Here is a 16,604-nt window from a genome sequence, read left to right on the forward strand (position 1 = left end):
AAACATATAAACATATACAATGAGTTCATGGGATAAAACATGCAATCGAATATTCTCCCATGACAAAAAAGGACCTAGAGACATCATGCTTCTCACAACAATATTTTATCTTTAAATGAAACTTGAAGTTCTTGATAGGTTACGTACCTTTCTCCATGTTGAGTTTAGAGAATAGATGATAATCTTGTTCTTTGATTAAAGATGAACAATATACTCTTTTCTCTTCTTTTCTTCAAGTCTATAGAGATGGAAATTCTAACTTGTATGAGCAAGAGCATATTTTCCAACCATATCTATCTCCTATTTCAACAAAAAAAAAATATCTATCTCCTATTTATACAACAACAAAAGGCATTTCCATCATTGCATTTTGTTTTGCTTACCACAACTAGTTGTGTGCATATGGGTGTCAAGCATCCCATATGTGTCAAGACAACAACTTCATTAGGTGTCTTCTGTCCCTTATGTGTCAAGATAACAAACCATTAGGTGTAAATACAACAAGGCAAGTGCCTTTTATGTGTCAAACAACAAGTCCATAAGGTGTCCAGACAACAAGACAACACAACTTATTCCTGAACTACATATATGCGGCTTATAAAATAGATATAGAGTTTCTTATGCCCAATACTTAATGGAATAATTGGATGGGATATACTATTGGGCTTGTACATATTAGGCCCACTAGTAACGTACAAGGCCCAAAGTTTACAAATATCTCCAAAATTTCGGCAAGTGCATTTTGACAACTTTTGTCAAAAATCTGGCAAACACAAAGGAAAAAACTACATGTTTAGAGATGATTCTGCAATTGATTGTCTTTTCATCGCTAAAGTATAAGTTCATTTAAAAGCGAGAAAGTTTACATAAGAAGATAAATAAGAGGATAAATTTAATGTAGCAAGGTTAATATATATATATATATATATATATATATATATATATATATATATATAAGACAACAAACCTGCAATTCAATATCATCAAATATTTGTGCAGGTTTTAGATTTACAGCCTAAAAAGGAGTTGAAATTGTGTTTAGGGGTAGGAGATATAAGTAAAGATAAGACTATGAACCAAAAACCAACAAGACTTATAGGAAAAAATCTAAGGCAACTGAAAAATGAAACACAAAACTATCAAATACAAAGCTCAGGGAAATCACCAACCTGAAGGGCTCTGTAGACTTAATCAGTCATGGAGAAAATTGAACTCTCTGAGACATCATTATAATCTCAAGATTCCTTTAACATTGTAATGTAAAGCATGATTTAGTTGTGGGTACTCTTTGCGAGTGTAGTACTGCACATCTGGAGTCCATTCCTCCCGTTTTTGCTGGAAGACACGGCTAAGAAGACCAACAATATCTCCATCCACAGAATACATATATGATGGGCCTAAAAGGTTACCCTAAATGGTCCATACCGCAAGTGCACGGTGGTCAAGTAGTAAAATTTCGGTAAGACCGGGGTCGATCCGCAGAGACTAGTAAAACCCGTTCTTAAACTTAGAATTAGCAAATAAGAATTTTGGTTTTGAATTGTTTTTTGTGATAAAATAATAAAACACTAAAACAAATCAATGGGGAGAGGACTCAGGATTTTAGAATCCACCACACAAAATCACCTTTAGAACACATAGCTAACTAACTAGTTTTTTTTTTATAACTCAAAATTCTGGATAATAAACTATCCGAATTTCGGAAGATGTTTTTGATAAAATCGGTTCTTAGATCATAAAATGGTAATTGTCTTCTTTTGCAAAATATATTTCTAAACTACTATCTATCAATTAACAAGTATGAACCGTCAAAGGATTTAACATAAACACGATGCATCAAATCGAAAAGCATAGATAGTGAAAAGATAATCGATTTAACAAGTTAAAAACAAATTAAACTTTATCGCACAATCAAAAGAATTAGTCAATTAATATTAGGGTTATTTCCCTAATAGCCCCCAACTTTGTGACCAGTTTCCTGCCTAGCCCCCTTACTTTATCAAAAATACTCAGATGACCACCTTTTTCAGATTCCGTTATAACACCGTTAACCAGTCATCATTTCTCTCACCTCCATATCATCACCTCTCTCTGCCACCTAACATTCTCGCCACCTCATCGTCTTCACCGGCGATGGTCGTTGGCCGACCAATTTTCCGGTCGGCGATATTCAGACATAAAAAAATTATCTTTTTTACTCTCTCCTCTTTCTCTCTCTAATTTTTTTTCTTTTTTCAAAATCCCTCATCTCTCTCTAGATCTGCTGAACCAGATCTGGTGAACCAGATCACCTTCAGCAAGGTCTTAAAAACACCCGAAATGTTTTAAGTTATGAAAGACACAACTTTTTAAAGAAGAAGTAATCCAATCAATTGAGATTCAATGCATAAGAAAACTTGATTGTATTTATTTGTTATAGTTCATCTTAACATGAGCCGGCCTCATTATTTGGAGATTAAGAGACTAACGACTTCTCGATTGTGCTGACAACCTGACACTTTGGTTACACTCGACCGTACACTAGTTGCTTACACAGAAATGAACTACCAAACAAAAACATACAATTCACTAAGATATCAAGAGCCATACTCAGTGAGTTCGCTCTAGAAGGATATTACTTTGTCAAGGAGATGTCCTTCGACCAAGTATGCAATGCGAGCAATTTATCGGATAGGACAATTTATAAAGAAGATCATCAAGTCCGGTTGATTTAGGGGTCGTAATGTTTAACTAGAAACCAACTATGATCGTCGAATTACGAAATAATTTGCGGCTAACTTCGATCGGATCCTACATCGGGTTACACATAAGAATGGCTATTTAATTGGATGATATGACTAGGGGGAATGAGATATATATGCATGGGAGAGTCCCATAAATATGTCTCATAGGCCTAAAAGGAGTTTGGACAACCACAACACAAAAGGCCTGAAAAGCGGGTTTTGGACCGAGAGAAAAAAGAGGACTTTTGGGGCTCGGATTGGGCCCATAATTGAGTGGACGGTTCCCCTAATGGGGAAAGTTAGATATTCCAATTTTGGCATGGTTTGGGCGTCCACATATCAAGGAAATCAAATAACAGAAACTAGTTTCTATTTTTGACTATTTCCTTAAACCTAATTCAAAAGGGCTTTTATGGAACTTCCAAAGAGTGGGACTCTTATTAGAGTTTTATATAATGACCCATAGGGTATTGAAGAAGGTGTGAAATTTCTCTACGAACTTTCTGAAGGATTTATCCGTTCGGTCTGAAGGAGATGTCCTTCCGAAGGAGTGTCCTTCGACCAAGGTGGCAATGCGATCAATTTGTCAATTAGGATAACGATGACCACACGTAAAGATCATCCAGTCCGGTCCAATTAGGGGTCGTAATGCTTTGCTAGAAGCCAACTACGATCGTCGGATCTAGGAGTTGATTCGAGGCTAACATAGACCGGATCCTACAACGGGTTACACATAAGAGTGGTAACTTGATCGGAGAGATTTGACTAGACGGGAACTGGCTAAAGTTGGATGGGATTCAACTGGAAAGGCCGAAAGGGTCCGAATGGAGATTCGGGACAAGATAGAAGGAAGGCTTTTGGGCCGGCCATGAGATGGCCGACCAGAGTAAGTGGGCCGGCCACATAAGGCCCATAGTGGGCTGCCCTGGCCGGCCACACTTAAGGGGATTATCAAAATACCCCAAAAAAGGTATTTTGGTAATTATCTTTTCTGTGACCCAGAAAATAGAAAACCTAATCTGAATGAGATTCTATTTAGGGTTTGTCTATATATTGGGTCAGTTGAGAACAAAAAAGGTGTGGATTTTTCTCTAAGGAAAAATTATACAGCTCTCTCTCTCTCTGAATATACAGCTATTGGAGAGAGAGGAATATAGAGAAAAAGTTCCCATTCTATCAATCTAGTCAAGAAGAAGAGTTCTTCTCAACCTTCTAGTAAGTCCTCGCAGTCTGAAAGGAAGGGAGATCAAGTCTATTCACTCGGTGTCTCAAGTAGAGGAGCTACAGTTGGAGCTCTCGATCTTTGCATGCGATTGGAATGGTTCGAGGGAAAAACGCGTTAAGGTATTTATCCCTCTCTAGTTCATTGATTAGTTTATGCATGACGATCCTGGGCAATCTAGTGTTAAACATGAGATGTTTGAGATTCCGCTTACAACACTAGTTAGTGTATAGGATACACAAAACCCTACAGTGGCATCACGAGCCGGTTGCATGAAACTATCTCTGACTAGTCGAATTAGATTCGAGCTTGATTGATTAGATGATTTTATGTTTAAATAGGGATTTAGACATGAAATTGATTAGTTTAAATTAGATTTAGACTTAATCGGATAGAAAATTGAAAGAGTTTCAATGGGAAGACTTTAAAATTTGGTGTTTTTGAAAAGAGTTTTCAAAATAAAATTTTAAAGTGGATGGTTTTTTGAAAAGAGTTTTCAAATTGCTGAGTTTTGGATGAAGATTCATCAAAACAGCAGCAAAAAGTTGGAATTTTTCGAAAATTGGAAGAAAACATGGTGCTGTCCAGGAGCCGGACTGACCAGGACGCGTCCCAGTCCTTCCCGGACTGGGAATCCGAGAGCGTCTCGGATTAGGACGCGTCCGAGCTATTCTCGGACAGAAGACGCGTCCGAGAGCGTCTCGGACAGGGATCCCGAAGGATCCGCGTCAGGCACCTGAGGACGCGACCACAGAGACAAGTCCGGACGCGTCTCGGATTGAGAATCCGGACGCGACCAGGACTGGACCTTCCAGAACGCGTCTAGGACGCGTCTGGTGAGACCAGAAGCTGTCTCGGACTGGGAGTCCGAGAAGCACAGGCTTGGGCAGAGCGTCTAGGACGCGTCTGCGAGGTCAGGAAGCGTCTGGCCTAGGGCCAGGACGCGACCACCCGAGGGACTTGGCACGGTCTGGAACGTGCCAATCCGGGTCCGACCTTGGTTCGGACCTTGACCGAGACTTGACTGGGTCTAGTCAAAGGGTCCCTTGACCAAGTTTGACTTAAGTCTTTGGAGTGAGACTCGGGTCTTTTGGGCCTTGACTTAAGTGGGAGGTTTCGGTTTTTTTTCTTCCGACTTTGACCATATTTTTTCCGAAAGTGACCCGGGCCCACCAAAGCCTGAATCGGAGTTTTTCCAAAACGATTTCAAAATCTTTTAGGATAAAACTAGAACGAGCCATTAGTCAGAATTATGAGATAATTAGACTTAAGGCACGTTAGACATAGAGATGTCGGTAGTATCTCCCGAAAAGCTATCTAGAACATAGCAAACCTAGATTCGACCTGAGTAAGCGAATCTCATACATACTTGGGTGTTTTATGAATGTCATATTATTATGTATGTATGGATGTGAATGCGGGTTCTAGTATGGCCATAGAATTGTTCTATCTTGTTTTTAAGCACGGATGGGTGCCCGATGTAATTAATTTAATTTCAAGTTTTATACGATCTGCGAATCGTTGAGTCTTGTAATTAGAGTTTAAGGGTACAATTGAGTCCATTGAAGAGCCAAAGGATGAGATCGTGGTTGAAGTGGGAGAATTCAATAGATGTTCGAGGATGGAGATCCAGGCGAACGGAGGCTAAACAAGCAAAGAACCTAAGAAGATTAGATCTTTTAGGTTAGGGGCCATACTAGGATCATATCTGCTTGATTTATTTTCTCGCGCGCATTTACTTATTTACGTTTTGTGTGGTGTATGATTATGTTAGAGTTCACAGTAATGCATGCAAACAAAAACGTAAGAGTCCCCAAAAAGAATTTTGAGTAATGCTTACCCAGATTAAGACACCTGTTGCGCCCTTGTTCATCGATGGTGGGTCATGCCAAAGCAGGGTGCCATCTTTTACCTCGGGACAATACGGGTAGACCTATGAAGAGGTCTACATGTCTAAATGGTTATTCTCATCGAGTCAGCAAAAGAGTTTTGGATTTCGAGGCAAAAGGATGAATTGAACATATAAGTGTTATTCATCAACCAAGAGTCATATGAGATATGATCAGTAAGGAGTTACTCACCCAGGAGGGTGAAGTTAAGGGCAGTGCCAAAGTACGCTTAGCTTCACAGGAATGGGATCTTGGAATCGTATTATTCATAGGGGACGTTTTTCATTGAATAATATGGCAAAAAGTGTTTTTGCGTAAACATTGAATGTAGTACTTAGCAAAATCCTTATTTTGCTTCTGTAGAGTAGAGATGGCAAATAGGATTAGTTCACGTTTAGATAGAGATCTATACGACTTTCTAGATTGTGAGGAAGATCAGAGAAGAGTTCTCGATGCTTCAAAGAAAGAAAGCGTAATAGAGCTACCAGAAAGGGAAGTGGAAGTCGGTGCCTATGTTATAGAGGTCAATTTGGCAGATATGGCTGACTCTCCCTCATGGGTATATGATACCGGATGTGGAGCACATATAATTTCAGAATTAGATGAGCTCAAGGAGGTCAGGTATCTGACAAAGAGCGAGATGGTTCTACGAGTCGCAAACAAGGCAAGAGTTGCTGCTGTGGCTGTAGGAACTTTCGAGCTCAGTTTAGAGACTGGGTTGATATTAGTGCTACGTAATTGCTATTACGTACCGACTATATCAAGGAACATCATCTCTGCGTCGGTGTTAGACAAAGAGGGATATCACGCTATAATAAAGGACAAGAGTTGTTCTTTATACAAGGGTGAGATGTTCTATACCAGTGCTAAGCTGCGTAATGGTCTTTATGTTGTGAACATAGAAGACGAAATCCTGAACATAGACACGAAACGGCTTCGTACTCATGATTCTAACCAAAGCTATCTCTGGCATTGTCGTTTGGGTCACATTAACATGAAACGCATGCAGAAGCTTCATGCAGATGGACTTCTGGGATCGTGTGATTTGGAATCGTACGATACATGTGAGCCATGCTTAGTGGGCAAGATGACAAGATCGTCCTTCAAGGGGAAAGGAGATGTATGCGGACCTATGAGTACACTTGCGAGAGGTAACTATGGCTACTTCATTACGTTCACTGATGACTTCACTAGATATGGTTACGTGTATCTAATGAGGCATAAGTCGGAATCGTTTGAAGTGTTCAAACAATTCCAGAATGAAGTAGAGAATCAGCTTGGCAAGAAAATAAAAGCCATTCGATCGGATCGAGGTGGTGAGTATTTGAGTCAAGAGTTTGAGGATCATCTTCGGAGTTGTGGAATAGTTTCACAACTCACTCCTCCAGGAACACCTCAGATGAACGGTGTGTCCGAGAGGAGGAATCGAACATTGATGGACATGGTTCGATCGATGATGAACTTAGCCGATCTTCCTAACACTTTCTGGGGGTATGCTCTAGAAACGGCTGCTTTCACACTTAACCGAGCTCCGTCAAAAGCTGTAGAAAAGACGCCACATGAGATGTGGACTGGAAAGGTTCCAAAGTTGTCTTTTCTCAAAGTCTGGGGTTGCGATGTTTATGTAAAGCGTTTACAAGGAGATAAACTAGCACCAAGATCAGACAAGTGTCTCTTCGTCGGTTATCCGAAAGAGACAAAGGGGTATTACTTCTACAACCCGTCAGAGAACAAAGTGTTTGTTGCTCGTGATGGTGTCTTCCTTGAAAAGGAGTTCCTTTCCAAGAAGACAAGTGGGAGAAATATAGAGATCGAAGAGGTTCGATCTGAGCAACAAACTGGCACCGTTGCACCGATGTCAGAAGTCGCGATTCCTAACTATTATGAGCCGATAGAAGAGGAAAGAGGGAATGAGATGGTAGATCTCGGAGATCCTCCCGCGCAGAGCGAATGTGATTCGCAGGAGAACCCTCAAGGAGTTGAGAGTGTCTCACCTGTTGTTCAAGCCCCGCGTAGGTCCGCAAGGCTGATTGAGTTATCTCAACGACAAGAGTTGTTGTTGGTAGAGGATAACGAACCCAGCACCTACAAAGAAGCTATGACGAGCCCAGACTCCGAAAAATGGCTGGGAGCCATGAAATCTGAAATGGAATCCATGTCTGAGAATCAAGTTTGGAACTTGGTTGATTTGCCCGATGGAGTAAAACCCATAGGATGCAAATGGATTTTCAAGATGAAAACAGACAAGGATGGAAACGTGAGCGTTTTCAAAGCTAGACTGGTGGCAAAAGGTTACAGACAAGTCCACGGTATAGACTACGAAGAAACCTTTTCTCCTGTCGCGATGCTTAAGTCCATTAGGATTATTCTAGCAATTGCAGCTCATTATGATTATGAGATTTGGCAAATGGATGTCAAAACCGTCTTCCTGAACGGTAAACTGGAAGAGGATGTGTACATGACACAGCCTGAGGGTTTTGAGGATTCCGGGAATGCTGGAAAGGTTTGCAAGCTTCAAAGGTCCATCTACAGGTTGAAGCAAGCAAGTCGGAGCTGGAATCTTCGATTCGACGAGAAAATCAAAGAGTTTGGTTTTCTGAAGAATGAAGAGGAATCTTGTGTATACAAGAAGGTTAGTGGGAGCAACCTAGTTTTCTTGGTCCTGTATGTGGATGACATACTGATCGTTGGAAATGACATTCCTATGCTTGACTCCGTGAAAGAGTGGCTTAGGAAGTGTTTTTCAATGAAAAATCTAGGAGATGCAGAATATATATTGGGCATCAAGATCTATAGAGATAGATCGAGGAGGATGATTGGACTTAGTCAAGAGACTTATATAGATAAGGTTCTTGGGAGGTTCAAGATGGAAGACTCTAAGAGAGGATTCCTACCCATGACACATGGTACGACGCTTAGCAAGACTCAGTGTCCCCGAGATCCTGATGAGCTAGCACACATGAAGAAGGTGCCTTATGCTTCGGCAATAGGATCTATCATGTACGCCATGGTCTGCACTCGCCCAGACGTCTCATATGCTCTGAGTATGTGTAGTCGTTACCAATCTAATCCAGGTGAGAAACACTGGACCGCAGCCAAAAATATCCTGAAGTACTTGAGAAGGACTAAGGATCACTTCTTGGTGTATGGCGGGAAAGACGAACTAATCGTGGAAGGCCATGTGGATGCGAGCTTCCAAACGGACAGAGATGACTTCCGATCGCAGTCGGGTTATGTCTTTTGTCTAAACGGAGGAGCAGTAAGCTGGAAGAGCTCAAAGCAGACTACTGTAGCAGACTCTACCACAGAAGCAGAATACCTTGCCGCTTCGGAAGCAGCGAAGGAAGGAGTTTGGATAAAGAAGTTTATCTCCGAACTTGGTGTAGTTCCTAGCATAGAAAATGGGGTTACTCTGTATTGTGACAACAATGGAGCTATCGCCCAGGCTAAGGAACCAAGGGCACACCAGAAATCCAAACATATCCTAAGGAAGTACCACGTGATTAGGGAAATCACTGAGCGAAAGGATGTGGTCATTTGCAAAGTCGATACGGACGACAACGTTGCCGATCCGTTAACTAAACCACTGCCTCAGCCCAAGTATGAGAGTCATAGAAGGGGCATAGGTATAAAGCGCATCGATGAATGGCTTTAGGTTGTAATTGGATTAATGAAAAGGGGTTTTCAAGTAATCAATTAGCTACATTCAATAAAAAGAAATAAAGTAGTTATTTCTGTCGTTAAATAATGGTTTAGTGTTTAATGACGGTCCAAAAATAATGAGGAATTCCAGGTAGGTTTATCAGATACGTGATATGGTAAATGGAACCCTACTAAGTGAACGTGGAATAGATTCATTACAGAGTCCCTAGTCCAGGTCATTGCATGGACAACAATGACTCAAGAAGACTAGCATGGGAATTGACTGATAGCGCAGTTCCATGGGCTATAGGAATATGGTATTTAAGTCAATTACATGGATGTAGATTGGGGAATCTACAATGGATTAACCCAAAGATGAGAGTTTTTTCAAGAAGTTGAAAAAGGCGTCACAAACTCTCATAGGCAAGATTGGAGAGATTCCGTAAACATGAGTGCTCCACTCATCTTATGTAAGGAATGTCGAACTTTGGTACTGTCAAACGCCGCGCCGTAAAAGGAGGTTATAAAGGCAGCATACTGGGGGAGACATGATAGACATGAAGTTAAGTGGGAGTACAAGACTGGATGATGTCCTCCTATTAAGTTAGGAATAAGTATCTCCGGGACACTTCAGGAGAAGCAACTGGAAAATGTGTGGCCGCACTCAAATGGATTAAGAGTTAATCATTTGATTTGACAGTTGTTCTCTGGATCAAGAAAGTCTGAACGGTGTGACGTATCAGATGAGATACTAAGCGACATGGGAATCGAGCATTGCACTTGTTCTAAGTACAAGTGGGAGACTGAAGGATTTATCCGTTCGGTCTGAAGGAGATGTCCTTCCGAAGGAGTGTCCTTCGACCAAGGTGGCAATGCGATCAATTTGTCAATTAGGATGACGATGACCACACGTAAAGATCATCCAGTCCGGTCCAATTAGGGGTCGTAATGCTTTGCTAGAAGCCAACTACGATCGTCGGATCAAGGAGTTGATTCGAGGCTAACATAGACCGGATCCTACAACGGGTTACACATAAGAGTGGTAACTTGATCGGAGAGATTTGACTAGACGGGAACTGGCTAAAGTTGGATGGGATTCAACTGGAAAGGCCGAAAAGGGTCCGAATGGAGATTCGAGACAAGATAGAAGGAAGGCTTTTGGGCCGGCCATGAGATGGCCGACCAGAGTAAGTGGGCCGGCCACATAAGGCCCATAGTGGGCTGCCCTGGCCGGCCACACTTAAGGGGATTATCAAAATACCCCAAAAAGGGTATTTTGGTAATTATCTTTTCTGTGACCCAGAAAATAGAAAACCTAATCTGAATGAGATTCTAATTAGGGTTTGTCTATATATTGGGTCAGTTGAGAACAGAGAAGGTGTGGATTTTTCTCTAAGGAAAAATTATACAGCTCTCTCTCTCTCTGAATATACAGCTATTGGAGAGAGAGGAATATAGAGAAAAAGTTCCCATTCTATCAATCTAGTCAAGAAGAAGAGTTCTTCTCAACTTTCTAGTAAGTCCTAGCAGTCTGAAAGGAAGGGAGATCAAGTCTATTCACTCGGTGTCTCAAGTAGAGGAGCTACAGTTGGAGCTCTCGATCTTTGCATGCGATTGGAATGGTTCGAGGGAAAAACGCGTTAAGGTATTTATCCCTCTCTAGTTCATTGATTAGTTTATGCATGACGATCCTGGGCAATCTAGTGTTAAACATGAGATGTTTGAGATTCCGCTTACAACACTAGTTAGTGTATAGGATACACAAAACCCTACACTTTCTAACTTTAAACCATCAAGTAGAGAAGAGAAAGAGAGCTAACTCCCAAAAGCTATTAACTAGTCAACTAAAGAAGAAGTAGTTCTTCTTGTAATTAAACCACCATTGTTGTTCGAGCTAATAAACAAGGTTGGAGATTAAGTAGACCACTCGGTGTCCCAAGTAGAGGAGCTACAATTAAGGCTCTTGGTCTTCTCAAAAGCGGATTGGAAAGGTTCGAGGAAAAAATAGCGATTCAGGTAATCTCTAACTCTTAGATGATTATTAGCTTATGCATGATGTACCTGGGAATACTAGTGTTTGACATCAGATGTCAAGTTATCCGCAATAAACACTAGTAGAAGTGACCCACATAACCCAACAACTCTAACATTATAGTTTGAGTTCAAGCTCATATTTTCAAAAGAGATTGTAGAATGCTATTGCATGATATCTTAAGTATGGATACAGATCTCAAATCTCATGTCAGACTATTCTCACACAGCCCCACACGCGCGGGGTGAGGTTTGTCTTCTAAAGCAATCACGTGTGGGCTTAGTTCTGATACCATGTTAACTTTTTGGTCATCCAACTCAAAACCAACTAGCAATAAGTAGAATGGGCCTCAACATTTTATTATTAGTTGCGACATCGCTCTTCTTTTTCAAATCTCTCTCTCAAAATTGGCCATACTTATCCTGCATTCACTGCAACTCTCATCTCCGTGTCTCTTAAGGTTATTCTTTTGCAAAGGAGATGTCCTTCGACCAAGAATGCAATGCGAGAAACTTGCCGGATAGGACAATTGCTGAAGATGATCATGAAGTCAGTTCGATTTACGGTCATAGTGTTTAGCTAGAAACCAACTACGATCTTCAAATTACGAAGTAATTCTCGGTAACTTCGACCGGATCCTCCATCGGGTTACACATAAGAATGGCTATTTAATCGGATGATATGACTAGTGCGAATGAGATATATCATCATGAGAGCACAAATATGTCTCATAGGCCTAAAAGAAGTTTAGGGAACGGTAACACAAAAGGTCGAAAAACAGGATTTTGGGTCGGGCACCCGAAGGGTGTTTTGGGAATAAAAGGGTGGACGACCATGATAATTGGGGTGCCCTAAGGGGACCAGCCGGATCTAGAGAATCCCTCCTTAAGAAGACGTCTACAACAACAAGGAAATCAAGAAATAGAAACATGTTTTTATTTTTGACTATTTCCTTAATCTTATTTAAAAGGGTTTTTTAGGAATCTAATTAGGGTTGGACTCTAACTTAGAACTCTATATAAAGACCCTTAGGGTATTGAATAAGGTGTGAAATTTCTTTAAGATCTTTCTTACTCTACCACATCAAGTAGAGAAGAGAAAGTAAGCTAATCCCCAAAAGCTATCAACTAGTCAATTAAAGAAGGAGTTCTTCTTAGCAAACCACCATTGTTGTTCTAGCTAACAAAAAAGGTTGGAGATTAAGTAGACCATTCGGTGTCCCAGGTAGAGGAGCTACAATTGAAGCTCTTGGTCTTCTCAAAGCGATTGGAAAGTTTCGAGGGAAAACTAGCGATTAAGGTAATCTCTAACTCTTAGTTGGTTATTAGTTTATGCATGATGATCTTGGGAATACTAGTGTTTGACATTGGATGTCAAAGTTATCCGCATACAACACTAGTAGGTGACTCCAAAAGCCTACACTCTCTCCCATTTTATCTATCCATAAACCCTAGAATTTGGGAGATCAAAATTTCTGTAAATTCTTGATTCAAAACTAAATTTCTCGGTATGGGGCTGCTTGGAGTCTTAATTGAAGCTTGGCCATTTTTAGTCTGGAGTTGAGGCAATCGTCGATTTAAAGATGTTAACAAAATTAAGTTCCTGTTGTTGAATCGGCAGAACGTACCGATAGAGGCAGTGATAATCGATATGGCCACACCGGTGGAGGCAGTGCAAATCGGTACAACCTCATCGATTTCAATAACAGAAAGTAAGTATGTCGAAATCGGTCTGGTCACACCGTGCTATATACGCGAACTCGGTCGAACCAGACCGACTTTGAGGTCAACGCTAATTTTTTAATTAATGTCAAAATTTACTCCTTCAAACACGAATTGAAGTATTAGGGAATGCTCACATATCACTTTAGAAAAGAATTTTGGGCAGATATCGTTTTGGTGTTGGAACTTTCTTCGTCCATGGTGGTTTCTAACAAATATGGTATCACTTGCACTTAGAGTTTGAGGAGACAAACACAATGGATGATGCGTTGATATTTCCGGTGAGATGAAGCTAGGGTTTAGGGATTCAGGCTTGACATCTAGGGTTTGATTTAGTTTATTATTTTGAAGAGAGAGAAAAAAGATAACTTGGGTGGAGATATCCCCCAAAACTTGATTATTGTGTGTATTGCCTTTAAAGAAATATGGTCATATTGAGTTGACCAAGTCATAAGTGAAAAATATATTGCCTATAACAAGTTCGGGCATTGCCTATAAAATTTTCCATTGAATAATGGGTTAATTCCATTTTAGCCCCCTAAAGATGACCAACTCACCGAAATGGCCCCCTAAAGATGACCAGCTTCCAAATTGGCCCCCTAAACTCTATTGCCGTCAACTTTTCCATCCACATTGATGACTTCATAATGTAAATCCCAACTTTGCCCTTTTGCTTTTACTAGTTTCTCCCACCCATCAATTTCTTTTCTCTCTCTTATTAATTTTCCCTCTCTTCACCATCTTCATTATTTTGTACTACTACTTACATCTTCATCAACATCATTTTCAATCTCTCTCTAATTAATTTCTTCTTCATTCTCCAACACTTCAAAAAATCTTTTACCGCCATCTTCATCTTCAAAACTTTTTACTGAGATTTTGTTAATAGATGTTTTATTAAAAAAAATCAATATTATGTTTTGAGAAAAAAAAATTCATATTGTTTTTTAGAAGAAAAATCTACTTTCTCTTCTTTTCTTTTCTTATCTTATCTTCTTCTCTTAGGGTGTGTTTGATATCTCTTATTTCTATGAACATAAAAGAATTTCCATGGAAATAGGTTCCACCGTTTGGTACGAAGTATAATTCCATGGATTTAATTCCCTAGGGAATCTATTTTCTTGAAATAGTCCACTTTTAATTCCTTGTTCCCCTTTCGGAATTAGTTTCCATGGAAAGTCAAAAATCAAAATAAAAATATTTTAATGTATTCGGATACTTGAAACTTAATATTTATCTCCATATATGTTCAAAATGACATTTTTACCCATAAAATTTAGCAGAATAAACTTTTACTTATACATTGAGCAAATGACATTTTTGTCCTTCTTACCAAATGACATGTTTACAAAGTTGTCAAAATAACATTTTGGCTTTATATAACCAAAATTACATTTTTACCCTTTTATAATATCAAATTGACATTTTACCCTTATGTTGTCAAAATGACATTTTTACCCTTAATAATATCAAAATGACATTTTTAACCTTATGTGGTCTGAATGACATTCTTACCTTTATCTTGTAAAAAGGGCATGCTCGCACTTTTACATTAAAATGACAATTTTACCCTTTTATATTAGTAAAATATCTTTTTTATCCATACGTAGTCATTTTGAAAACATAAGGGTAAAAGTGTAATTTTGACAGCATAAGGATGAAAATGTAATTTTGACAACATAATAGTAAAAATGTCATTTTGACTACATAAAGAGCGAGTAAAAATTCTTCATTGAATATTATATTCGTAGAAGTTAGTTGTTAACCAAATGATAGAATTCGTAATTCGCAGAATAATAAATGACTACCAAACGAAAGAACTCTTATTTTCATGGAATAAATTCCGTGGAAGACTTTCCATGGAACTCTTTTATTTCCATGGAATTATTTCCCTAATATCAAACACAACCCTAGATCTTCATTTTTCTCTTTGTGAGAAATATAATCTTGAAAGTTCTTCTCTTGAGAGGGTTTTTAATTCACCAAAAACAGAATAAATTTGTCTTAAGAGAGGGTTTGGAGTTGATATAGGATTTGTATTTGTATGATTTATTGAGTAATTTTTTGGAGAAATTTAATGTTTTAAGGGAGGAATTCTAGAAAGTGAAAGTTATCTCTTGCTATATGGAGAGAAGAAATTTGAAGATGATTTTTGGTAATAGAGAGAAAAATGAATAGAAGATAATAAAAGTAGAGAAACCTAGAATTTCTTTCCAAAAAAATAATATTGATTTTTTCAATAAAACATCTATTAAATCTCAGTAGAAATTTTTGAAAATGATGATGGAGGTAAAATATTTTTTAAAGTGTTGAAGAATGAAGAACAAACTAATTAGAGAGAGATTGAAAATGATCGCGATCAAAATGAAAGTAGTAGTACAAAATAATGAAGATGGTGAAGAGAGGGAAAATTAATAAGAGAGAAAGAAAATGGTGGTTAGGAGAAACTAGGAAAAGCAGAAGGGCAAAGTTGGAATTTACATTATGAAGTCATCAATGTGGATGGAAAAGTTGGCGGTAATAGAGTTCAGGGGGCCTATTTGGAAGCTGGTCATCTTTAAGGGGCCATTTTGGTGAGGTGATCATCTTTAGGGGGCTAAAATGGAATTAAACCCTTGAATAATCCAATTGAAACAACACCAAACGAAAACGGCTGGCGGCTATTAGATAAGTAGCAAGGTTAGCGAAAGAAAGATAGAATTAGGTGTTAGAGAGAGAAAGATAGTTGTTTTAGAGGAAGGACGCCCACAGACTGGCCCATTCGGTGTTAAGTCTGAACGGCTGAACTGATTACTCCTTGTTCTTTTTGTACTAATTGATTGTATTTCAGTTTCTTTAACTTCTATTGTACTCTCAACTAGCTTTTGGCTAATCAATGAAGTTAAGTTTCCAAAAAAAAAAAAAAGAAGGAGATGGATGGAAGTGAAATTTACCCAAATTAGTCGAGTGGGTGCTTACAGACAGCTCGGATTAATAGTCATTGGAGGAGGTCAATACTCATTGACCCGGTTAAAACACAAACTCATAATTGAAGAGGGTCAATCCTCATTGACCAAGGATGTCATAGTCAAGACTCAGAACTAACCAATGAAGCGCGTAATTGGAAGAAATAAATTGTATAAAATGATCTCTTGGAAAGAAACAAACACACCAAACTCAAAGTCATTAATTTTAGGCCTAATTTTATATATCTATTCCATTAGCAACTGAATCAAGATGTGGAAGAAGGTGGTTCTCATTGCCATTACAACACTTGTCAAGTGTGCATTAATCCCACCTATAGAAGGCTTTATCATTTCCAAGTATAATCAACTAATCAAATTTGCTATACCCCATTTACAGAGCTTCATAATCTGGAAGTATCATGAAGTTATG

Source organism: Eschscholzia californica, unplaced genomic scaffold (genome assembly GCF_041429995.1).
Source record: "Eschscholzia californica isolate CP2 unplaced genomic scaffold, dmEscCali1.0.p SCAF_1, whole genome shotgun sequence".
Taxonomy (NCBI): Eukaryota; Viridiplantae; Streptophyta; class Magnoliopsida; order Ranunculales; family Papaveraceae; genus Eschscholzia; species Eschscholzia californica.